General features: G+C 36.5%; 4 long non-coding RNA genes across 4 annotated transcripts; all 4 read right to left on the bottom strand.

Annotated features, from left to right (window-relative positions):
- Positions 1-61: 61 nt before the first annotated feature.
- On the bottom strand, positions 62-2,313 carry LOC140176338 (uncharacterized). Its single transcript, XR_011867470.1, has 4 exons — positions 2,135-2,313; positions 1,989-2,043; positions 1,772-1,900; positions 62-343 (listed from the first exon to the last, which is right to left on the bottom strand). It is a non-coding gene; the product is annotated as an uncharacterized lncRNA (long non-coding RNA).
- Positions 2,314-6,557: 4,244 nt separating this feature from the next.
- LOC140176339 (uncharacterized) lies at positions 6,558-8,809 on the bottom strand. The gene is made up of 4 exons (XR_011867471.1): positions 8,631-8,809; positions 8,485-8,539; positions 8,268-8,396; positions 6,558-6,839 (listed from the first exon to the last, which is right to left on the bottom strand). It is a non-coding gene; the product is annotated as an uncharacterized lncRNA (long non-coding RNA).
- A 4,244-nt stretch (positions 8,810-13,053) lies between these two features.
- On the bottom strand, positions 13,054-15,305 carry LOC140176337 (uncharacterized). Its single transcript, XR_011867469.1, has 4 exons — positions 15,127-15,305; positions 14,981-15,035; positions 14,764-14,892; positions 13,054-13,335 (listed from the first exon to the last, which is right to left on the bottom strand). It is a non-coding gene; the product is annotated as an uncharacterized lncRNA (long non-coding RNA).
- A 4,248-nt stretch (positions 15,306-19,553) lies between these two features.
- LOC140176336 (uncharacterized) lies at positions 19,554-21,799 on the bottom strand. The gene is made up of 4 exons (XR_011867468.1): positions 21,621-21,799; positions 21,475-21,529; positions 21,258-21,386; positions 19,554-19,829 (listed from the first exon to the last, which is right to left on the bottom strand). It is a non-coding gene; the product is annotated as an uncharacterized lncRNA (long non-coding RNA).
- Positions 21,800-25,828: the final 4,029 nt, after the last annotated feature.

The raw sequence follows: 25,828 nt of genomic DNA, 5'->3' as shown, positions 1-25,828 counted from the left end.
AAGGAACGAGTTAACTTGCGTGCTAAGAAAACTGTAACTGTCAAACATAAGATAACGGAAGTAGGAATAGAGTGCCAAAGATACAAAATAACAAGCTCCTGACTCAGCCTGCGAAGTCAAGACTGGCCGGAGAATATTTACACATATATACATACATATCCAAAACCCAAAAGTACATATACACAATCCTGCCTCTCCATAAACCTCTAAGAGGATCAAAAAGAATAAGTCATGCGGAGAGAAAGCTAAGTACATATATATACATCATAGCATAACAAAATATCCCAGTAACCACTCCGCTTCAAGAGTCCAGAAGCCTAACGAGATGCCTCTCGACCTGCATCTGAAAAATAACAACATAGTATGGAATGAGAACCGGAGGTTCTCAGTATGGTAAAGGTGCCACACACATAATATATAAGGTCCTGGGAATGCCGGAGGCAATCCTAGAACACCGACACTCAGATTATAGAGCTTATAGTATTAAACAGAAGCCATAAAGGGTGGTTCACTAAGGATATTTAGACCTAACTTAACTTAACCGTAATTCTAAATCCCATTTTTGCCATTCCTCCATACCTCCAACTCCATCATGCATTTCACAGACAGATAGACAGATAAAGGCAAACACAAGAAGGTTACAACTATTGCAGGTAGCAAATACACATTTAGCATGACAAATACAGATAGGCACACCCAATTAGAGCACAAGCAAGTAATTCAAGTAATATGCATATGATGCATGCCTGTCCTATGGCTGATGAGGCTCATCTGTCGGTTATCCAGCCAACCCGACAAGTCTGAATTGTCCTTAGACTGTCCCCCGACGTGCATCCCCAAGAGTCTATGCATAGATTTTTCTCAAATAATCAATATTGCTCAATGGGGGTAACATTCCCGGGAATTTATATAGTGCCCGGTCACACTTACGTCGTAGGGTCAACAGAGTATCGAGTTTTCAACCTGGTACACGTGGTGGCAAGCCACGGCACTTAATCCAGGGAATCTCGTATCTCAGATTATTCAAATTCATAAGCCATATAAATAATTCAATTATAATTCATCAACATCCACATCATTCTCAATTGCATCTCATTCATCATCATACATTAAACATATTCAATCCTTATCCTTCATTATATCACCTCCCATTCCATCCATCAATAGTTTCAATTCAAAACATAATTCATTCTTTTCTAAGAATCAAACTTCAAACTTAAAACATACTCACTATCTTAATAACTCAAAATCAAACCATATAACCTTTAAATCTAAATCTCTTTTAAATAATCATCTAAATAAAATCTCTAATTTTTTATAAAATTTCGGCAGCATCTCCTCTAAAACTCGGACTTTGCCACCCTTTTCGGGTCCAAACCTGCTTTCTTTTCAATTCAACATACCCTTCCTCATCATCATAATAGTCACCACAATAAATCTACTTCAGATTAACAATTATATTCATACAATATTCAAATCTAACAACCAAAATTCAACTAAGAATCATAGTTCACTAATCCTAGGCTTCTAACACAAAATATGTCAAATCAATAATTCACCAAATCATTAGCACTAAACCAACCATGTTCATCAACAATAACATTCACCATCCAAGATTAATAACTAATTATCCAATAAACTTCAACCAAATATATTCATCGACAAATTACTAAACATTAAACATACACCTGCATTCCAACTTATCCAATGGCCGTCTAGCCTAAGTTTTCACAGAACATTATATATTAAATGCAAGAAACCTAAACCATACCTTAGCCGATTTCCACGTAACGACCAAAGCTATTTATTCAAAACCAAGACAACCCCTCAAAACTCAACTAATCCGCTTTCTCCAAGTTCCAGTATTCACAATTTCAAGCTCCAATTATTTATTCACAACCTAATACACATTTATAACACATATATACCCAATTTAATACTCAAAGCTCAAATTCAGTAAAATTAAAATAGAATTATGGTATCCTCACCTTATCCAAGCTTCACATAAGCAAGAGTAAACGTTTTCCTCAAGTTAATTGGATCCTAAAACATCAGAAATCAAAGGAATTCAACATCTCTTCCAATTATTTGAAAATTGGGGGAAAAGAATGGCTGGAAGTGATTAGTGGCTTACCAAAGAAATTGTTCCGGTAGAAATGTAGAGCTCGACGCGGTGAACGCGTGGCCGCAAACGGTGCGGCAATCGGAGCTCGGACGGAGAAGTTACGGGAGCGGGAACTCACCGTAAGTGTTTCGGGAATGTTTTCCCTTCTTTTTCTTCCCTGGAGCGCTGCTGCCTCTATTGCGTGTTGTGAAGGAAATGAGCTCCGTGCTCATTTAATATGTTGGTCCGGTTGGACCGACGGCCCGGTTCGGGTCCGGTTCAACCGGTTCGGCTCGTTCGGTCCAATTTTAGACCGTTTTCTTCGAAATTGGTGTCAAAATTCTCGTTTCGATGAGCTCTATCCTAATTTAATATAATATTCACATTTCTAATCCTCCTTATTAAAAACTAATTTACTAACTAATTTAACCGGGGTTTACATCCTACCCACCTAATAAAGAATTTTGCCCTCAAAATTCAAATCTAGTTACCTGAAAAGAGATTTGGATAGTCCTTTCGCATATCTGATTCGAGTTCCCAGGTATGTTCCTCGATACCAGCTCGACTCCAAGCTATTTTTACCAATGATACTTCCCTTCCTCGTAATCGTTTAACACTGGTGTCATCAATTCTTACCGGGGCTACTGGAAGTGTTAGATCTCCTCTCACTTGGATTGGTTCTGGTTCTAGAACATGACTTGCATCAGGAGTATACTTCCGAAGCTGTGATACATGAAATACATCGTGCAAATTCGAAAGGTACGACGGTAAGGCAATTCTATAAGCCACTGGCCCAATTCTCTTCAGAATCTCAAACGGTCCAATATAACGAGGATTCAGTTTTTTGGTCTTAATAGCTCTTCCCACGCCAGTGGTTGGTGTAACTTTCAAAAAGACATGTTCTCCTTCTTCGAATTCCAAAGGCTTTCGCCTCTGATCAGCATAGCTCTTCTGGCGGCTTTGGGCTATAAGCATTCGACTACGAATCTTCTTTATCTGCTCAGTCGTTTCAGCTATCATTTCAGGCCCTAATAAACTCCTTTCTCCAGTTTCATACCAACATAGTGGAGACTGACATTTTCTGCCATACAGAGCCTCATATGGAGCCATTCCGATGCTCGCATGATAGCTATTATTATAAGCAAATTCTATCAATGGCATATACCGATCCCAACTCGCAGGCTGGTCCAAAACACAAGCCCTTAGCATATCCTCCAAGGTCTGAATAGTTCTTTCTGACTGACCATCTGTCTGAGGGTGATACGCAGTACTCAAGCTTAACTGAGTCCCAAATGCACGCTGAAAAGCTCCCCAGAATCTTGATGTGAAACGAGGATCTCTGTCAGATATGATAGTAGAAGGCACACCATGCAACCTGACAATCTCTTTGATATACATTCGAGCCAATTCCTCCATTGTGCAACTTATTCGGATAGGAAGAAAATGAGCTGATTTTTTTAGTCGATCCACAACCACCCAAATAGCGTCACAACTAGATCGGGTTCTAGGCAAACCTATCACAAAATCCATTGCGATACTCTCCCATTTCCATTGTGGAATCTCCAAAGGCTGAAGGGTCCCTGATGGTCTCTGATGCTCAATCTTAACCTTCTGACACGTTAAACATTTAGATACATGCAATGCCACATCATTCTTCATACCTGGCCACCAGAACATCGCTTTCAGATCCTGATACATTTTAGTGCTCCCTGGGTGAATTGAAAACCCGCTCTTATGAGCTTCCTTCAAGATACTTTGTCGCAGGTCTCCAACATCAGGCACAATAATCCGGTTCTTGAACCTCCATAAACCATCATGACCTTCTGACATTCTCCACTGTTTTCCCTGTTCAACTGCTGGTAGTACCTTACGTAACGCTTCACTATCTTGATGAGCCTTCAGAAGTTCTGATTTAAAATCACTTGAAATCTGCAACTGACTCAAACACAAAATTCCAGATTCTTCTCTAATTCCCAACTTCAAATCTTGAAATGCCTTTAGTAATTCTTCTTCCCGTAGCATCATCCAAGCTGCATATAAAGATTTTCGACTCAAGGCGTCCGCCACAACGTTCGCTTTTCCTGGATGATAATTCAATTCAAAATCATAATCTTTCAGAAGCTCCATCCACCTCCTCTGACGCATATTCAACTCTTTCTACTCAAAAAGATACTTCAAACTCTTATGGTCTGAAAAAACAAGAAACTTAACACCATAGAGGTAGTGCCTCCAAATCTTTAAAGCAAACACAACAGCAGCAAGTTCTAAATCGTGTGTCAGGTAGTTCATCTCATGCGGCCTTAACTGCCGTGAGGCGTATGCTACAACATTCTGGTGCTGCATCAAAACACACCCCAACCCTTTTAGAGATGCATCACAATACACTTCAAACGATTCACTTGGTTCAGGTAATACCAATACAGGTGCAGTAGTCAACCTGTGCTTCAATGCCTGGAAACTCTCTTCACATTCTGGAGTCCAGATAAAAGGTGTATCCTTCCTAGTCAACTTAGTTAAAGGTAAGGCGAACTGTGAAAATCCTTTAATGAATCTGGGATAATACCCCGCCAAACCTAAGAAACTTCTGCTCTGTCACTGAAGTTGGTCGCTCCCAATTCATCACTGCTTCCACCTTAGCAGGATCCACAGCTATCCCCTGCTTACTCACCACGTGGCCGAGAAACTTCACTTCACTCTTCCAGAACTCACATTTAGATAACTTAGCATATAACTTCCTGTCTCTCAGAATTTGCAGCACAGTTCGCAAATGATCAGCATGTTCCTCTTCAGTCTTAGAATAAACAAGAATGTCATCAATGAAGACAATAACAAACTTGTCCAGATACGGTCGAAAAATCCTGTTCATATAATCCATAAATACTGCCGGGGCATTAGTTAACCCGAAAGACATCACTGTATACTCATAATGACCATAATGGGTTCTGAAAGTAGTTTTCGGAATATCCTCGTCTCTAACCCTTATCTGATGATATCCGGATCGCAGGTCAATCTTAGAAAACACACTGGCACCCTGTAGCTGATCCATTAGATCATCGATTCTAGGCAACGGATATTTATTCTTCACAGTGATCTTATTCAATTGCCGATAATCGACACACAGCCGCATACTCCCATCCTTCTTCTTTACCAGTAACACTGGCGCTCCCCACGGAGAAACACTTGGTCGGATAAAATGCTTACCCAACAGATCTTCCAGCTGAGCTTTCAGTTCAGCCATTTCTAAAGGTGACATCCTATAAGGAGTAATTGAAATCGGACCGGCTCCAGGCACCAACTCAATTTCGAATTCAACTTTCCGATTAGGTGGAAATTCATTAATATCATCTGGAAACACATCTGAAAATTTACATACAACGGGAATCTGCTCTAAACTCTGATCATCACCTGATACTCCCGCAGTTAATAACATAATACCCTGACATTCGGTTCCATAACAGTTTACTATCATAGAATTTAAATAGTAACTATTCACCACAACCGGTGCTTCTGACCCTTCTGGCATAAACTGTACTGGCTTCTCAAAACAATCAAGCAAAACATGATTCTTAAATAACCAATCTCCCGACTATTACAGCGTCACCTGCCTGCAGGATACATTGTGTCCCCTGTCACCAATACTGAGCCTCACCTTGCAGTTGATAAGTTCTAAATTCAACTCATTACTTCTCAGGAACCTGTTGGGCCTGCAACGACCGTTCCATAGCTTGAATCCAATTATCTGCATCAGTGGGATTTGAGGTTCCCCTAAAAGTTGGAGGGCGAACTTTCAGAAATATAGCAAGTGTCATAGGACCATCCTCATCATTATTGTTCCCGTGATTACCCTGGTTTATCTTATTACCTAGTGCCTCAGCTGTTGCCTGCATAGCTGCAGCCATATTTCCCAAGGCAGCCATAAAGTCTACTGGATCAGTCCCTGTGGGTACAGGAGTAACGGTGCCTGTCCTACCTCTACCTCGCCCGCGACCGCGTCCGCGAGTCGACATCTGGTTCTTATACACACTAAACAAGTGATATTAAGTTGATCAGTCTTAATATCGCAGGTTTAATGCTTTAGTTCCAAATGCATGCTCACAAACGTTTATGCCATTTATATCAATCAGATATCCTAATAGCACATACACACATATACAGAGAATGCACAGAAGCACAATCAGTCCGTCTTTCAGGCTCTATAGGAACGAACTGCTCTGATACCATAATGTAACACCCTACCACACTAAGCTTTACGCTTAAGCCGTAAAACAGAGGTGGTGTGGTATTACGACCTCTAAAATAGAATGAGTACATATAATAGCAGAAGAATTATAATATGCTAGGAGCCTTGAAGAATAGGAGAAATAAAATTCGCAAGATAAAAGCGCAACGCTCAAGGAACGAGTTAACTTGCGTGCTAAGAAAACTGTAACTGTCAAACATAAGATAACAGAAGTAGGAATAGAGTGCCAAAGATACAAAATAACAAGCTCCTGACTCAGCCTGCGAAGTCAAGACTGGCTGGAGAATATTTACACATATATACATACATATCCAAAACCCAAAAGTACATATACACAATCCTGCCTCTCCATAAACCTCTAAGAGGATCAAAAAGAATAAGTCATGCGGAGAGAAAGCTAAGTACATATATATACATCATAGCATAACAAAATATCCCAGTAACCACTCCGCTTCAAGAGTCCAGAAGCCTAACGAGATGCCTCTCGACCTGCATCTGAAAAATAACAACATAGTATGGAATGAGAACCGGAGGTTCTCAGTATGGTAAAGGTGCCACACACATAATATATAAGGTCCTGGGAATGCCGGAGGCAATCCTAGAACACCGACACTCAGATTATAGAGCTTAAAGTATTAAACAGAAGCCATAAAGGGTGGTTCACTAAGGATATTTAGACCTAACTTAACTTAACCGTAATTCTAAATCCCATTTTTGCCATTCCTCCATACCTCCAACTCCATCATGCATTTCACAGACAGATAGACAGATAAAGGCAAACACAAGAAGGTTACAACTATTGCAGGTAGCAAATACACATTTAGCATGACAAATACAGATAGGCACACCCAATTAGAGCACAAGCAAGTAATTCAAGTAATATGCATATGATGCATGCCTGTCCTATGGCTGATGAGGCTCATCTGTCGGTTATCCAGCCAACCCGACAAGTCTGAATTGTCCTTAGACTGTCCCCCGACGTGCATCCCCAAGAGTCTATGCATAGATTTTTCTCAAATAATCAATATTGCTCAATGGGGGTAACATTCCCGGGAATTTATATAGTGCCCGGTCACACTTACGTCGTAGGGTCAACAGAGTATCGAGTTTTCGACCTGGTACACGTGGTGGCAAGCCACGGCACTTAATCCAGGGAATCTCGTATCTCAGATTATTCAAATTCATAAGCCATATAAATAATTCAATTATAATTCATCAACATCCACATCATTCTCAATTGCATCTCATTCATCATCATACATTAAACATATTCAATCCTTATCCTTCATTATATCACCTCCCATTCCATCCATCAATAGTTTCAATTCAAAACATAATTCATTCTTTTCTAAGAATCAAACTTCAAACTTAAAACATACTCACTATCTTAAAAACTCAAAATCAAACCATATAACCTTTAAATCTAAATCTCTTTTAAATAATCATCTAAATAAAATCTCTAATTTTTTATAAAATTTCGGCAGCATCTCCTCTAAAACTCGGACTTTGCCACCCTTTTCGGGTCCAAACCTGCTTTCTTTTCAATTCAACATACCCTTCCTCATCATCATAATAGTCACCACAATAAATCTACTTCAGATTAACAATTATATTTATACAATATTCAAATCTAACAACCAAAATTCAACTAAGAATCATAGTTCACTAATCCTAGGCTTCTAACACAAAATATGTCAAATCAATAATTCACCAAATCATTAGCACTAAACCAACCATGTTCATCAACAATAACATTCACCATCCAAGATTAATAACTAATTATCCAATAAACTTCAACCAAATATATTCATCGACAAATTACTAAACATTAAACATACACCTGCATTCCAACTTATCCAATGGCCGTCTAGCCTAAGTTTTCACAGAACATTATATATTAAATGCAAGAAACCTAAACCATACCTTAGCCGATTTCCACGTAACGACCAAAGCTATTTATTCAAAACCAAGACAACCCCTCAAAACTCAACTAATCCGCTTTCTCCAAGTTCCAGTATTCACAATTTCAAGCTCCAATTATTTATTCACAACCTAATACACATTTATAACACATATATACCCAATTTAATACTCAAAGCTCAAATTCAGTAAAATTAAAATAGAATTATGGTATCCTCACCTTATCCAAGCTTCACATAAGCAAGAGTAAACGTTTTCCTCAAGTTAATTGGATCCTAAAACATCAGAAATCAAAGGAATTTAACATCTCTTCCAATTATTTGAAAATTGGGGGAAAAGAATGGCTGGAAGTGATTAGTGGCTTACCAAAGAAATTGTTCCGGTAGAAATGTAGAGCTCGACGCGGTGAACGCGTGGCCGCAAATGGTGCGGCAATCGGAGCTCGGACGGAGAAGTTACGGGAGCGGGAACTCACCGTAAGTGTTTCGGGAATGTTTTCCCTTCTTTTTCTTCCCTGGAGCGCTGCTGCCTCTATTGCGTGTTGTGAAGGAAATGAGCTCCGTGCTCATTTAATATGTTGGTCCGGTTGGACCGACGGCCCGGTTCGGGTCCGGTTCAACCGGTTCGGCTCGTTCGGTCCAATTTTAGACCGTTTTCTTCGAAATTGGTGTCAAAATTCTCGTTTCGATGAGCTCTATCCTAATTTAATATAATATTCACATTTCTAATCCTCCTTATTAAAAACTAATTTACTAACTAATTTAACCGGGGTTTACATCCTACCCACCTAATAAAGAATTTTGCCCTCAAAATTCAAATCTAGTTACCTGAAAAGAGATTTGGATAGTCCTTTCGCATATCTGATTCGAGTTCCCAGGTATGTTCCTCGATACCAGCTCGACTCCAAGCTATTTTTACCAATGATACTTCCCTTCCTCGTAATCGTTTAACACTGGTGTCATCAATTCTTACCGGGGCTACTGGAAGTGTTAGATCTCCTCTCACTTGGATTGGTTCTGGTTCTAGAACATGACTTGCATCAGGAGTATACTTCCGAAGCTGTGATACATGAAATACATCGTGCAAATTCGAAAGGTATGACGGTAAGGCAATTCTATAAGCCACTGGCCCAATTCTCTTCAGAATCTCAAACGGTCCAATATAACGAGGATTCAGTTTTTTGGTCTTAATAGCTCTTCCCACGCCAGTGGTTGGTGTAACTTTCAAAAAGACATGTTCTCCTTCTTCGAATTCCAAAGGCTTTCGCCTCTGATCAGCATAGCTCTTCTGGCGGCTTTGGGCTATAAGCATTCGACTACGAATCTTCTTTATCTGCTCAGTCGTTTCAGCTATCATTTCAGGCCCTAATAAACTCCTTTCTCCAGTTTCATACCAACATAGTGGAGACTGACATTTTCTGCCATACAGAGCCTCATATGGAGCCATTCCGATGCTCGCATGATAGCTATTATTATAAGCAAATTCTATCAATGGCATATACCGATCCCAACTCGCAGGCTGGTCCAAAACACAAGCCCTTAGCATATCCTCCAAGGTCTGAATAGTTCTTTCTGACTGACCATCTGTCTGAGAGTGATACGCAGTACTCAAGCTTAACTGAGTCCCAAATGCACGCTGAAAAGCTCCCCAGAATCTTGATGTGAAACGAGGATCTCTGTCAGATATGATAGTAGAAGGCACACCATGCAACCTGACAATCTCTTTGATATACATTCGAGCCAATTCCTCCATTGTGCAACTTATTCGGATAGGAAGAAAATGAGCTGATTTTTTTAGTCGATCCACAACCACCCAAATAGCGTCACAACTAGATCGGGTTCTAGGCAAACCTATCACAAAATCCATTGCGATACTCTCCCATTTCCATTGTGGAATCTCCAAAGGCTGAAGGGTCCCTGATGGTCTCTGATGCTCAATCTTAACCTTCTGACACGTTAAACATTTAGATACATGCAATGCCACATCATTCTTCATACCTGGCCACCAGAACATCGCTTTCAGATCCTGATACATTTTAGTGCTCCCTGGGTGAATTGAAAACCCGCTCTTATGAGCTTCCTTCAAGATACTTTGTCGCAGGTCTCCAACATCAGGCACAATAATCCGGTTCTTGAACCTCCATAAACCATCATGACCTTCTGACATTCTCCACTGTTTTCCCTGTTCAACTGCTGGTAGTACCTTACGTAACGCTTCACTATCTTGATGAGCCTTCAGAAGTTCTGATTTAAAATCACTTGAAATCTGCAACTGACTCAAACACAAAATTCCAGATTCTTCTCTAATTCCCAACTTCAAATCTTGAAATGCCTTTAGTAATTCTTCTTCCCGTAGCATCATCCAAGCTGCATATAAAGATTTTCGACTCAAGGCGTCCGCCACAACGTTCGCTTTTCCTGGATGATAATTCAATTCAAAATCATAATCTTTCAGAAGCTCCATCCACCTCCTCTGACGCATATTCAACTCTTTCTGCTCAAAAAGATACTTCAAACTCTTATGGTCTGAAAAAACAAGAAACTTAACACCATAGAGGTAGTGCCTCCAAATCTTTAAAGCAAACACAACAGCAGCAAGTTCTAAATCGTGTGTCAGGTAGTTCATCTCATGCGGCCTTAACTGCCGTGAGGCGTATGCTACAACATTCTGGTGCTGCATCAAAACACACCCCAACCCTTTTAGAGATGCATCACAATACACTTCAAACGATTCACTTGGTTCAGGTAATACCAATACAGGTGCAGTAGTCAACCTGTGCTTCAATGCCTGGAAACTCTCTTCACATTCTGGAGTCCAGATAAAAGGTGTATCCTTCCTAGTCAACTTAGTTAAAGGTAAGGCGAACTGTGAAAATCCTTTAATGAATCTGGGATAATACCCCGCCAAACCTAAGAAACTTCTGCTCTGTCACTGAAGTTGGTCGCTCCCAATTCATCACTGCTTCCACCTTAGCAGGATCCACAGCTATCCCCTGCTTACTCACCACGTGGCCGAGAAACTTCACTTCACTCTTCCAGAACTCACATTTAGATAACTTAGCATATAACTTCCTGTCTCTCAGAATTTGCAGCACAGTTCGCAAATGATCAGCATGTTCCTCTTCAGTCTTAGAATAAACAAGAATGTCATCAATGAAGACAATAACAAACTTGTCCAGATACGGTCGAAAAATCCTGTTCATATAATCCATAAATACTGCCGGGGCATTAGTTAACCCGAAAGACATCACTGTATACTCATAATGACCATAATGGGTTCTGAAAGTAGTTTTCGGAATATCCTCGTCTCTAACCCTTATCTGATGATATCCGGATCGCAGGTCAATCTTAGAAAACACACTGGCACCCTGTAGCTGATCCATTAGATCATCGATTCTAGGCAACGGATATTTATTCTTCACAGTGATCTTATTCAATTGCCGATAATCGACACACAGCCGCATACTCCCATCCTTCTTCTTTACCAGTAACACTGGCGCTCCCCACGGAGAAACACTTGGTCGGATAAAATGCTTACCCAACAGATCTTCCAGCTGAGCTTTCAGTTCAGCCATTTCTAAAGGTGACATCCTATAAGGAGTAATTGAAATCGGACCGGCTCCAGGCACCAACTCAATTTCGAATTCAACTTTCCGATTAGGTGGAAATTCATTAATATCATCTGGAAACACATCTGAAAATTTACATACAACGGAAATCTGCGCTAAACTCTGATCATCACCTGATACTCCCGCAGTTAATAACATAATACCCTGACATTCGGTTCCATAACAGTTTACTATCATAGAATTTAAATAGTAACTATTCACCACAACCGGTGCTTCTGACCCTTCTGGCATAAACTGTACTGGCTTCTCAAAACAATCAAGCAAAACATGATTCTTAAATAACCAATCTCCCGACTATTACAGCGTCACCTGCCTGCAGGATACATTGTGTCCCCTGTCACCAATACTGAGCCTCACCTTGCAGTTGATAAGTTCTAAATTCAACTCATTACTTCTCAGGAACCTGTTGGGCCTGCAACGACCGTTCCATAGCTTGAATCCAATTATCTGCATCAGTGGGATTTGAGGTTCCCCTAAAAGTTGGAGGGCGAACTTTCAGAAATATAGCAAGTGTCATAGGACCATCCTCATCATTATTGTTCCCGTGATTACCCTGGTTTATCTTATTACCTAGTGCCTCAGCTGTTGCCTGCATAGCTGCAGCCATATTTCCCAAGGCAGCCATAAAGTCTACTGGATCAGTCCCTGTGGGTACAGGAGTAACGGTGCCTGTCCTACCTCTACCTCGCCCGCGACCGCGTCCGCGAGTCGACATCTGGTTCTTATACACACTAAACAAGTGATATTAAGTTGATCAGTCTTAATATCGCAGGTTTAATGCTTTAGTTCCAAATGCATGCTCACAAACGTTTATGCCATTTATATCAATCAGATATCCTAATAGCACATACACACATATACAGAGAATGCACAGAAGCACAATCAGTCCGTCTTTCAGGCTCTATAGGAACGAACTGCTCTGATACCATAATGTAACACCCTACCACACTAAGCTTTACGCTTAAGCCGTAAAACAGAGGTGGTGTGGTATTACGACCTCTAAAATAGAATGAGTACATATAATAGCAGAAGAATTATAATATGCTAGGAGCCTTGAAGAATAGGAGAAATAAAATTCGCAAGATAAAAGCGCAACGCTCAAGGAACGAGTTAACTTGCGTGCTAAGAAAACTGTAACTGTCAAACATAAGATAACAGAAGTAGGAATAGAGTGCCAAAGATACAAAATAACAAGCTCCTGACTCAGCCTGCGAAGTCAAGACTGGCCGGAGAATATTTACACATATATACATACATATCCAAAACCCAAAAGTACATATACACAATCCTGCCTCTCCATAAACCTCTAAGAGGATCAAAAAGAATAAGTCATGCGGAGAGAAAGCTAAGTACATATATATACATCATAGCATAACAAAATATCCCAGTAACCACTCCGCTTCAAGAGTCCAGAAGCCTAACGAGATGCCTCTCGACCTGCATCTGAAAAATAACAACATAGTATGGAATGAGAACCGGAGGTTCTCAGTATGGTAAAGGTGCCACACACATAATATATAAGGTCCTGGGAATGCCGGAGGCAATCCTAGAACACCGACACTCAGATTATAGAGCTTAAAGTATTAAACAGAAGCCATAAAGGGTGGTTCACTAAGGATATTTAGACCTAACTTAACTTAACCGTAATTCTAAATCCCATTTTTGCCATTCCTCCATACCTCCAACTCCATCATGCATTTCACAGACAGATAGACAGATAAAGGCAAACACAAGAAGGTTACAACTATTGCAGGTAGCAAATACACATTTAGCATGACAAATACAGATAGGCACACCCAATTAGAGCACAAGCAAGTAATTCAAGTAATATGCATATGATGCATGCCTGTCCTATGGCTGATGAGGCTCATCTGTCGGTTATCCAGCCAACCCGACAAGTCTGAATTGTCCTTAGACTGTCCCCCGACGTGCATCCCCAAGAGTCTAGGCATAGATTTTTCTCAAATAATCATTATTGCTCAATGGGGGTAACATTCCCGGGAATTTATATAGTGCCCGGTCACACTTACGTCGTAGGGTCAACAGAGTATCGAGTTTTCGACCTGGTACACGTGGTGGCAAGCCACGGCACTTAATCCAGGGAATCTCGTATCTCAGATTATTCAAATTCATAAGCCATATAAATAATTCAATTATAATTCATCAACATCCACATCATTCTCAATTGCATCTCATTCATCATCATACATTAAACATATTCAATCCTTATCCTTCATTATATCACCTCCCATTCCATCCATCAATAGTTTCAATTCAAAACATAATTCATTCTTTTCTAAGAATCAAACTTCAAACTTAAAACATACTCACTATCTTAATAACTCAAAATCAAACCATATAACCTTTAAATCTAAATCTCTTTTAAATAATCATCTAAATAAAATCTCTAATTTTTTATAAAATTTCGGCAGCATCTCCTCTAAAACTCGGACTTTGCCACCCTTTTCGGGTCCAAACCTGCTTTCTTTTCAATTCAACATACCCTTCCTCATCATCATAATAGTCACCACAATAAATCTACTTCAGATTAACAATTATATTCATACAATATTCAAATCTAACAACCAAAATTCAACTAAGAATCATAGTTCACTAATCCTAGGCTTCTAACACAAAATATGTCAAATCAATAATTCACCAAATCATTAGCACTAAACCAACCATGTTCATCAACAATAACATTCACCATCCAAGATTAATAACTAATTATCCAATAAACTTCAACCAAATATATTCATCGACAAATTACTAAACATTAAACATACACCTGCATTCCAACTTATCCAATGGCCGTCTAGCCTAAGTTTTCACAGAACATTATATATTAAATGCAAGAAACCTAAACCATACCTTAGCCGATTTCCACGTAACGACCAAAGCTATTTATTCAAAACCAAGACAACCCCTCAAAACTCAACTAATCCGCTTTCTCCAAGTTCCAGTATTCACAATTTCAAGCTCCAATTATTTATTCACAACCTAATACACATTTATAACACATATATACCCAATTTAATACTCAAAGCTCAAATTCAGTAAAATTAAAATAGAATTATGGTATCCTCACCTTATCCAAGCTTCACATAAGCAAGAGTAAACGTTTTCCTCAAGTTAATTGGATCCTAAAACATCAGAAATCAAAGGAATTTAACATCTCTTCCAATTATTTGAAAATTGGGGGAAAAGAATGGCTGGAAGTGATTAGTGGCTTACCAAAGAAATTGTTCCGGTAGAAATGTAGAGCTCGACGCGGTGAACGCGTGGCCGCAAATGGTGCGGCAATCGGAGCTCGGACGGAGAAGTTACGGGAGCGGGAACTCACCGTAAGTGTTTCGGGAATGTTTTCCCTTCTTTTTCTTCCCTGGAGCGCTGCTGCCTCTATTGCGTGTTGTGAAGGAAATGAGCTCCGTGCTCATTTAATATGTTGGTCCGGTTGGACCGACGGCCCGGTTCGGGTCCGGTTCAACCGGTTCGGCTCGTTCGGTCCAATTTTAGACCGTTTTCTTCGAAATTGGTGTCAAAATTCTCGTTTCGATGAGCTCTATCCTAATTTAATATAATATTCACATTTCTAATCCTCCTTATTAAAAACTAATTTACTAACTAATTTAACCGGGGTTTACATCCTACCCACCTAATAAAGAATTTTGCCCTCAAAATTCAAATCTAGTTACCTGAAAAGAGATTTGGATAGTCCTTTCGCATATCTGATTCGAGTTCCCAGGTATGTTCCTCGATACCAGCTCGACTCCAAGCTATTTTTACCAATGATACTTCCCTTCCTCGTAATCGTTTAACACTGGTGTCATCAATTCTTACCGGGGCTACTGGAAGTGTTAGATCTCCTCTCACTTGGATTGGTTCTGGTTCTAGAACATGACTTGCATCAGGAGTATACTTCCGAAGCTGTGATACATGAAATACATCGTGCAAATTCGAAAGGTATGACGGTAAGGCAATTCTATAAGCCACTGGCCCAATTCTCTTCAGAATCTCAAACGGTCCAATATAACGAGGATTCAGTTTTTTGGTCTTAATAGCTCTTCCCACGCCAGTGGTTGGTGTAACTTTCAAAAAGACATGTTCTCCTTCTTCGAATTCCAAAGGCTTTCGCCTCTGATCAGCATAGCTCTTCTGGCGGCTTTGGGCTATAAGCATTCGACTACGAATCTTCTTTATCTGCTCAGTCATTTCAGCTATCATTTCAGGCCCTAATAAACTCCTTTCTCCAGTTTCATACCAACATAGTGGAGACTGACATTTTCTGCCATACAGAGCCTCATATGGAGCCATTCCGATGCTCGCATGATAGCTATTATTATAAGCAAATTCTATCAATGGCATATACCGATCCCAACTCGTAGGCTGGTCCAAAACACAAGCCCTTAGCATATCCTCCAAGGTCTGAATAGTTCTTTCTGACTGACCATCTGTCTGAGGGTGATACGCAGTACTCAAGCTTAACTGAGTCCCAAATGCACGCTGAAAAGCTCCCCAGAATCTTGATGTGAAACGAGGATCTCTGTCAGATATGATAGTAGAAGGCACACCATGCAACCTGACAATCTCTTTGATATACATTCGAGCCAATTCCTCCATTGTGCAACTTATTCGGATAGGAAGAAAATGAGCTGATTTTTTTAGTCGATCCACAACCACCCAAATAGCGTCACAACTAGATCGGGTTCTAGGCAAACCTATCACAAAATCCATTGCGATACTCTCCCATTTCCATTGTGGAATCTCCAAAGGCTGAAGGGTCCCTGATGGTCTCTGATGCTCAATCTTAACCTTCTGACACGTTAAACATTTAGATACATGCAATGCCACATCATTCTTCATACCTGGCCACCAGAACATCGCTTTCAGATCCTGATACATTTTAGTGCTCCCTGGGTGAATTGAAAACCCGCTCTTATGAGCTTCCTTCAAGATACTTTGTCGCAGGTCTCCAACATCAGGCACAATAATCCGGTTCTTGAACCTCCATAAACCATCATGACCTTCTGACATTCTCCACTGTTTTCCCTGTTCAACTGCTGGTAGTACCTTACGTAACGCTTCACTATCTTGATGAGCCTTCAGAAGTTCTGATTTAAAATCACTTGAAATCTGCAACTGACTCAAACACAAAATTCCAGATTCTTCTCTAATTCCCAACTTCAAATCTTGAAATGCCTTTAGTAATTCTTCTTCCCGTAGCATCATCCAAGCTGCATATAAAGATTTTCGACTCAAGGCGTCCGCCACAACGTTCGCTTTTCCTGGATGATAATTCAATTCAAAATCATAATCTTTCAAAAGCTCCATCCACCTCCTCTGACGCATATTCAACTCTTTCTACTCAAAAAGATACTTCAAACTCTTATGGTCTGAAAAAACAAGAAACTTAACACCATAGAGGTAGTGCCTCCAAATCTTTAAAGCAAACACAACAGCAGCAAGTTCTAAATCGTGTGTCAGGTAGTTCATCTCATGCGGCCTTAACTGCCGTGAGGCGTATGCTACAACATTCTGGTGCTGCATCAAAACACACCCCAACCCTTTTAGAGATGCATCACAATACACTTCAAACGATTCACTTGGTTCAGGTAATACCAATATAGGTGCAGTAGTCAACCTGTGCTTCAATGCCTGGAAACTCTCTTCATTCTGGAGTCCAGATAAAAGGTGTATCCTTCCTAGTCAACTTAGTTAAAGGTAAGGCGAACTGTGAAAATCCTTTAATGAATCTGGGATAATACCCCGCCAAACCTAAGAAACTTCTGCTCTGTCACTGAAGTTGGTCGCTCCCAATTCATCACTGCTTCCACCTTAGCAGGATCCACAGCTATCCCCTGCTTACTCACCACGTGGCCGAGAAACTTCACTTCACTCTTCCAGAACTCACATTTAGATAACTTAGCATATAACTTCCTGTCTCTCAGAATTTGCAGCACAGTTCGCAAATGATCAGCATGTTCCTCTTCAGTCTTAGAATAAACAAGAATGTCATCAATGAAGACAATAACAAACTTGTCCAGATACGGTCGAAAAATCCTGTTCATATAATCCATAAATACTGCCGGGGCATTAGTTAACCCGAAAGACATCACTGTATACTCATAATGACCATAATGGGTTCTGAAAGTAGTTTTCGGAATATCCTCGTCTCTAACCCTTATCTGATGATATCCGGATCGCAGGTCAATCTTAGAAAACACACTGGCACCCTGTAGCTGATCCATTAGATCATCGATTCTAGGCAACGGATATTTATTCTTCACAGTGATCTTATTCAATTGCCGATAATCGACACACAGCCGCATACTCCCATCCTTCTTCTTTACCAGTAACACTGGCGCTCCCCACGGAGAAACACTTGGTCGGATAAAATGCTTACCCAACAGATCTTCCAGCTGAGCTTTCAGTTCAGCCATTTCTAAAGGTGACATCCTATAAGGAGTAATTGAAATCGGACCGGCTCCAGGCACCAACTCAATTTCGAATTCAACTTTCCGATTAGGTGGAAATTCATTAATATCATCTGGAAACACATCTGAAAATTTACATACAACGGGAATCTGCGCTAAACTCTGATCATCACCTGATACTCCCGCAGTTAATAACATAATACCCTGACATTCGGTTCCATAACAGTTTACTATCATAGAATTTAAATAGTAACTATTCACCACAACCGGTGCTTCTGACCCTTCTGGCATAAACTGTACTGGCTTCTCAAAACAATCAAGCAAAACATGATTCTTAAATAACCAATCTCTCGACTATTACAGCGTCACCTGCCTGCAGGATACATTGTGTCCCCTGTCACCAATACTGAGCCTCACCTTGCAGTTGATAAGTTCTAAATTCAACTCATTACTTCTCAGGAACCTGTTGGGCCTGCAACGACCGTTCCATAGCTTGAATCCAATTATCTGCATCAGTGGGATTTGAGGTTCCCCTAAAAGTTGGAGGGCAAACTTTCAGAAATATAGCAAGTGTCATAGGACCATCCTCATCATTATTGTTCCCGTGATTACCCTGGTTTATCTTATTACCTAGTGCCTCAGCTGTTGCCTGCATAGCTGCAGCCATATTTCCCAAGGCAGCCATAAAGTCTACTGGATCAGTCCCTGTGGGTACAGGAGTAACGGTGCCTGTCCTACCTCTACCTCGCCCGCGACCGCGTCCGCGAGTCGACATCTGGTTCTTATACACACTAAACAAGTGATATTAAGTTGATCAGTCTTAATATCGCAGGTTTAATGCTTTAGTTCCAAATGCATGCTCACAAACGTTTATGCCATTTATATCAATCAGATATCCTAATAGCACATACACACATATACAGAGAATGCACAGAAGCACAATCAGTCCGTCTTTCAGGCTCTATAGGAACGAACTGCTCTGATACCATAATGTAACACCCTACCACACTAAGCTTTACGCTTAAGCCGTAAAACAGAGGTGGTGTGGTATTACGACCTCTAAAATAGAATGAGTACATATAATAGCAGAAGAATTATAATATGCTAGGAGCCTTGAAGAATAGGAGAAATAAAATTCGCAAGATAAAAGCGCAACGCTCAAGGAACGAGTTAACTTGCGTGCTAAGAAAACTGTAACTGTCAAACATAAGATAACAGAAGTAGGAATAGAGTGCCAAAGATACAAAATAACAAGCTCCTGACTCAGCCTGCGAAGTCAAGACTGGCCGGAGAATATTTACACATATATACATACATATCCAAAACCCAAAAGTACATATACACAATCCTGCCTCTCCATAAACCTCTAAGAGGATCAAAAAGAATAAGTCATGCGGAGAGAAAGCAAAGTACATATATATACATCATAGCATAACAAAATATCCCAGTAACCACTCCGCTTCAAGAGTCCAGAAGCCTAACGAGATGCCTCTCGACCTGCATCTGAAAAATAACAACATAGTATGGAATGAGAACCGGAGGTTCTCAGTATGGTAAAGGTGCCACACACATAATATATAAGGTCCTGGGAATGCCGGAGGCAATCCTAGAACACCGACACTCAGATTATAGAGCTTAAAGTATTAAACAGAAGCCATAAAGGGTGGTTCACTAAGGATATTTAGACCTAACTTAACTTAACCGTAATTCTAAATCCCATTTTTGCCATTCCTCCATACCTCCAACTCCATCATGCATTTCACAGACAGATAGACAGATAAAGGCAAACACAAGAAGGTTACAACTATTGCAGGTAGCAAATACACATTTAGCATGACAAATACAGATAGGCACACCCAATTAGAGCACAAGCAAGTAATTCAAGTAATATGCATATGATGCATGCCTGTCCTATGGCTGATGAGGCTCATCTGTCGGTTATCCAGCCAACCCGACAAGTCTGAATTGTCCTTAGACTGTCCCCCGACGTGCATCCCCAAGAGTCTATGCATAGATTTTTCTCAAATAATCAATATTGCTCAATGGGGGTAACATTCCCGGGAATTTATATAGTGCCCGGTCACACTTACGTCGTAGGGTCAACAGAGTATCGAGTTTTCAACCTGGTACACGTGGTGGCAAGCCACGGCACTTAATCCAGGGAATCTCGTATCTCAGATTATTCAAATTCATAAGCCATATAAATAATTCAATTATAATTCATCAACATCCACATCATTCTCAATTGCATCTCATTCATCATCATACATTAAACATATTCAATCCTTATCCTTCATTATATCACCTCCCATTCCATCCATCAATAGTTTCAATTCAAAACATAATTCATTCTTTTCTAAGAATCAAACTTCAAACTTAAAACATACTCACTATCTTAATAACTCAAAATCAAACCATATAACCTTTAAATCTAAATCTCTTTTAAATAATCATCTAAATAAAATCTCTAATTTTTTATAAAATTTCGGCAGCATCTCCTCTAAAACTCGGACTTTGCCACCCTTTTCGGGTCCAAACCTGCTTTCTTTTCAATTCAACATACCCTTCCTCATCATCATAATAGTCACCACAATAAATCTACTTCAGATTAACAATTATATTCATACAATATTCAAATCTAACAACCAAAATTCAACTAAGAATCATAGTTCACTAATCCTAGGCTTCTAACACAAAATATGTCAAATCAATAATTCACCAAATCATTAGCACTAAACCAACCATGTTCATCAACAATAACATTCACCATCCAAGATTAATAACTAATTATCCAATAAACTTCAACCAAATATATTCATCGACAAATTACTAAACATTAAACATACACCTGCATTCCAACTTATCCAATGGCCGTCTAGCCTAAGTTTTCACAGAACATTATATATTAAATGCAAGAAACCTAAACCATACCTTAGCCGATTTCCACGTAACGACCAAAGCTATTTATTCAAAACCAAGACAACCCCTCAAAACTCAACTAATCCGCTTTCTCCAAGTTCCAGTATTCACAATTTCAAGCTCCAATTATTTATTCACAACCTAATACACATTTATAACACATATATACCCAATTTAATACTCAAAGCTCAAATTCAGTAAAATTAAAATAGAATTATGGTATCCTCACCTTATCCAAGCTTCACATAAGCAAGAGTAAACGTTTTCCTCAAGTTAATTGGATCCTAAAACATCAGAAATCAAAGGAATTCAACATCTCTTCCAATTATTTGAAAATTGGGGGAAAAGAATGGCTGGAAGTGATTAGTGGCTTACCAAAGAAATTGTTCCGGTAGAAATGTAGAGCTCGACGCGGTGAACGCGTGGCCGCAAACGGTGCGGTAATCGGAGCTCGGACGGAGAAGTTACGGGAGCGGGAACTCACCGTAAGTGTTTCGGGAATGTTTTCCCTTCTTTTTCTTCCCTGGAGCGCTGCTGCCTCTATTGCGTGTTGTGAAGGAAATGAGCTTCGTGCTCATTTAATATGTTGGTCCGGTTGGACCGACGGCCCGGTTCGGGTCCGGTTCAACCGGTTCGGCTCGTTCGGTCCAATTTTAGACCGTTTTCTTCGAAATTGGTGTCAAAATTCTCGTTTCGATGAGCTCTATCCTAATTTAATATAATATTCACATTTCTAATCCTCCTTATTAAAAACTAATTTACTAACTAATTTAACCGGGGTTTACACTTTCTATTTTTGATAAAAAAAAAAGGTACTTATTTCTTTATTAACTTATATAATATTTATTGAATAGTCACAGTTACGTAAAATTTTTTTGTCATAATATTTGAACAAAAAAAATTATTATTTTAAGAAAAACTAATAATATATTTTTAATTATATTTTTAATACAAAATAATAAATTTTAAATATTTTTTAAATAATATATATTAACTAAAATAATATAATTATTTCAAATAATATATTTTAAATATAGTAAAGTAACATATTTTAATAAAAAAATTGTTAATAAAAAAATTATATAAATATTTTTTTATATAATTTTTTATTCACACAAAATAAAATTATTATATGTTTGTTTGTTTCTTACGTTGTATATATGTTTTTTAAATTAAATTTATATAATACAAAATATTTTATCATTCACTTCATATTTAATGTTATTATATAAAATAAAATTATATATATATATATATATATATATATATATATATATGAATTAAATTTATATAACACAAAATTTTTTATTATTGTGTTTATATTTAATATTATAATTTTGTTTTACACAAAATAAAATTTATTTAAATTTTAATATTATATAAATAATATATATTTAATATTATTTTTTTTAAGATTCTAATATATTTTTTTTAATTTATTACATAGATTTTTAACTTATTTTTCATGTATTATTTATTTTAATTCTAAAGCCCAGTAATTTTTTTGTTGTACAGATATGTTGCTTTTAATATTTATATACTTTTTTTTGTTTCGGCCCAATATCTGAAATTTATAAAAAAATTTAAAATTTATAAAGAAAAAATGGTTAACCTGATTAAAAGGTTACCTTTTTAAATTCAGACCATTCAAATAAAATATAATAAATAAAGACTTCAGATTTAACAAATTAACAAAAGATGTGCAGCACTCCATACTTAGTAAGGAGCGTTTAAGGATGAGCCGTAATTCTTAATCAATTGAGATAATTAGTCAATTAGTTAGAGTTTTTCTTTCAAACTAAGGGTTGATTGGTTTGGGTATTTTTATTTTTATTTTTTATGAAAATAAAAATAAAGCATAAAAATATGATTAATTAAATATTTTAAAATTTTTAATAAAAATATTTTCTTTTAAAAAAAGAGTAAGTTAAAAATGTTATTTTTATATTTCAATATTTTCAGTTTTAACTTTTGAAATATTTTCAATTCAAAATACGGTATTTTTTATTTTGGGATAAATGTTTAAATTTCTCATACTCTTTTTTATATATTTTTTTTTTGTTTAATTATTCTATTAATTTTTATAGTTTTGCAAAATTTTCAATTGGTTCTTATATATATATATATTTTAATTGAGTCTTTCTATCAAATTTTTTTTAATTGGTCCCTATATATATTTTTTTTATTTCAGTTTTTATACCAATTTTTTTTAGTTGGATCCCTATAAAATTAAGCCAATTATTATTAAGAGAAACTTAATTAAAAAAAATTGGTATAGGGATCCAATTAAAAAAATATATATATAAAGACCTAATTAAAAATTTTATAAAACTATAAAGATCAATAGAATAATTAAACTTTTTTTTTTCTCACGTCACATTCACGTGGTGTACTTTCACGCTAGGTTTTTTCTATTGTTCTTTACCGTCACAGTTTTACATATCAACTCCACCCTTCTCTACCCGTTTTGTTGATAAGGTATTTAATTTTTTATCTCCGATTTATATATACATTTCTTGAAAAGATAAAGATTTTTTTTTAATTTTATTTGATCCTTTTAATTTTTATTTATTTTAGACTTAATTTTTGTATCTTTGTACTATATAAACAAAAAGTAATTAAGAAATAAGTGAAGCACTAATTAAAATTAAAATATGTATTTATTAAGTTTTTATTTTATTTAATACAAAGTATGTATTCTCTAAATTAACTTGTATTTATTGAATTCTTTTGTTTTTGACCTTCATTCTTTCAAAAGCAAGACCAACTTGTTTAAAAAAATAATTTTAATATAAATTTTTTTTAAATCAATAATCAATTATGAAATATCAATAATAAAAACTTAAAAATATTGATTAAAAAAATTGGCTTTTTGTTTTAAAATTTTTTAACTTTAATATCTAATTATTTATTATTTTATTAATAACTTATTTGTTAAAAAAATATTTATATCAATAAATTTTAATATTAATTAATTGATTTGTCTGGTGTAAAACTAATTTTAATTGTAATTTTTTTATTTCAATTGATGTTTTTAAATGTTATATAGTGTCATAAAAAATATAAAACTATATATATATATATAGCCAACGAACTATAATTCAAATGACATAGTTTTGAGTCTTTCTATCTTTAGTATATATATATATATACAAGAGATTCCAAATTTTTTTAAAATAATATAATAAGATAACAATTTATTTCATATTGATATCGTATAAAAATTAATTGTTAATTTAATAAAAATAAATAAATAAAATGGTACATTTAATAAAAATATAATTATGTGATTTTAAAGTATTAAAAATATATTTTAAAAATAAACCGACCGAACATATTTTTATTATTTTCGATACTTTAAAATGAATATTCTTTTCACAAACTAATCACATTTTCTAAAACGTGAAAAATTAAAAATAAAAACAAAAATTGAAAACAAAAAATATTTTTACAAACCAATCAACCTTAAGGTGCTCTGCGTTCAAGTCTTAATTTTATCATTCAATTAGTATATTTTTTATATAAAATTGAAGACCAATAAAACATTTACAACTTAATGAATTAATTATTTTAAAGCTAAAATAGGTAGGATTAAAAAATAAGTTAGAAGATGATTTTTTTAAATGATAGTTTGGTTATTTATATTAAAAAATTATTAAAATTTTTTATTTTGATTTAATTATTAAAAATTTCAAGTCATTTAAGATTTGAAGAGTATTATTTTAAAATTATTTTTATTTATAAAATTATTTATTTCTTGTCATATTTTTAAAAAAATTTAAAAACCTTTATTATTTACTCAATACATTTTTTTTATTTCAAATAAATAACCACTAATTGATTGAAGGTCAACAAAGTTCTTACACACTCTCTCAATGAATTAGTTATTTTAAAACTAATGTAGACAAAATTAAAAAAAGAGTAAAGTATACTTTTTGTCCTTAAAGTTTGATAAAAGTTTCAAAAATATCCCTAAATTTTATTTAGTTTTAATTTTGTCCCAAAAGTTTTCAATTTGCATAAAATATATTCCTGACGGCTAATTTTTTAAAAAATTTAAGATCAATTCAACAACAAAACATAAGAACAACCCTCAATACAAGCAAATCAAACATAATTTTCATGCATTATTGTTAGATTGGTCTTAAAATTTTGTGAAAATGCAGCCGTCGAGAGTATATTTAATGCAAATCGAAAACTTTTGGGACAAAATTGAAACAAAATAAAACTTAAGAGTATTTTTAAAACTTTTACCAAACTTCTAGGACGAAAAGTATACTTTACCCTTAAAAAAATAAGTTAGAAGAAAATTTTTTAATGATAGGTTATTTATTTATATTAAAAATATTACTAAAATTTTTTATTTTGATTTAGTTATTATTAAAAATTTTAAGTTAATCAAGATTCAAAGAGTAGTATTTTAAAACTATCTTTATTTGTAAAATTATTTATTTCTTGTCATATTTTTAACAAATTTAAAAATAAATTTATTTATAAATTTTATTTTAATATAAATATCATTATATAATTTTTATATTTAAATTTTTTATTGACCCCTAAAATATTTTTTCAAGCTTCGCTAT

The sequence above is a fragment of the Arachis hypogaea genome, chromosome 11 (assembly GCF_003086295.3).
Source record: "Arachis hypogaea cultivar Tifrunner chromosome 11, arahy.Tifrunner.gnm2.J5K5, whole genome shotgun sequence".
In the NCBI taxonomy this organism is placed as follows: Eukaryota; Viridiplantae; Streptophyta; class Magnoliopsida; order Fabales; family Fabaceae; genus Arachis; species Arachis hypogaea.
The sequence above is the reverse complement of the archived record's forward strand: the minus strand, read 5'-3'. Positions and strand labels throughout refer to the sequence as shown.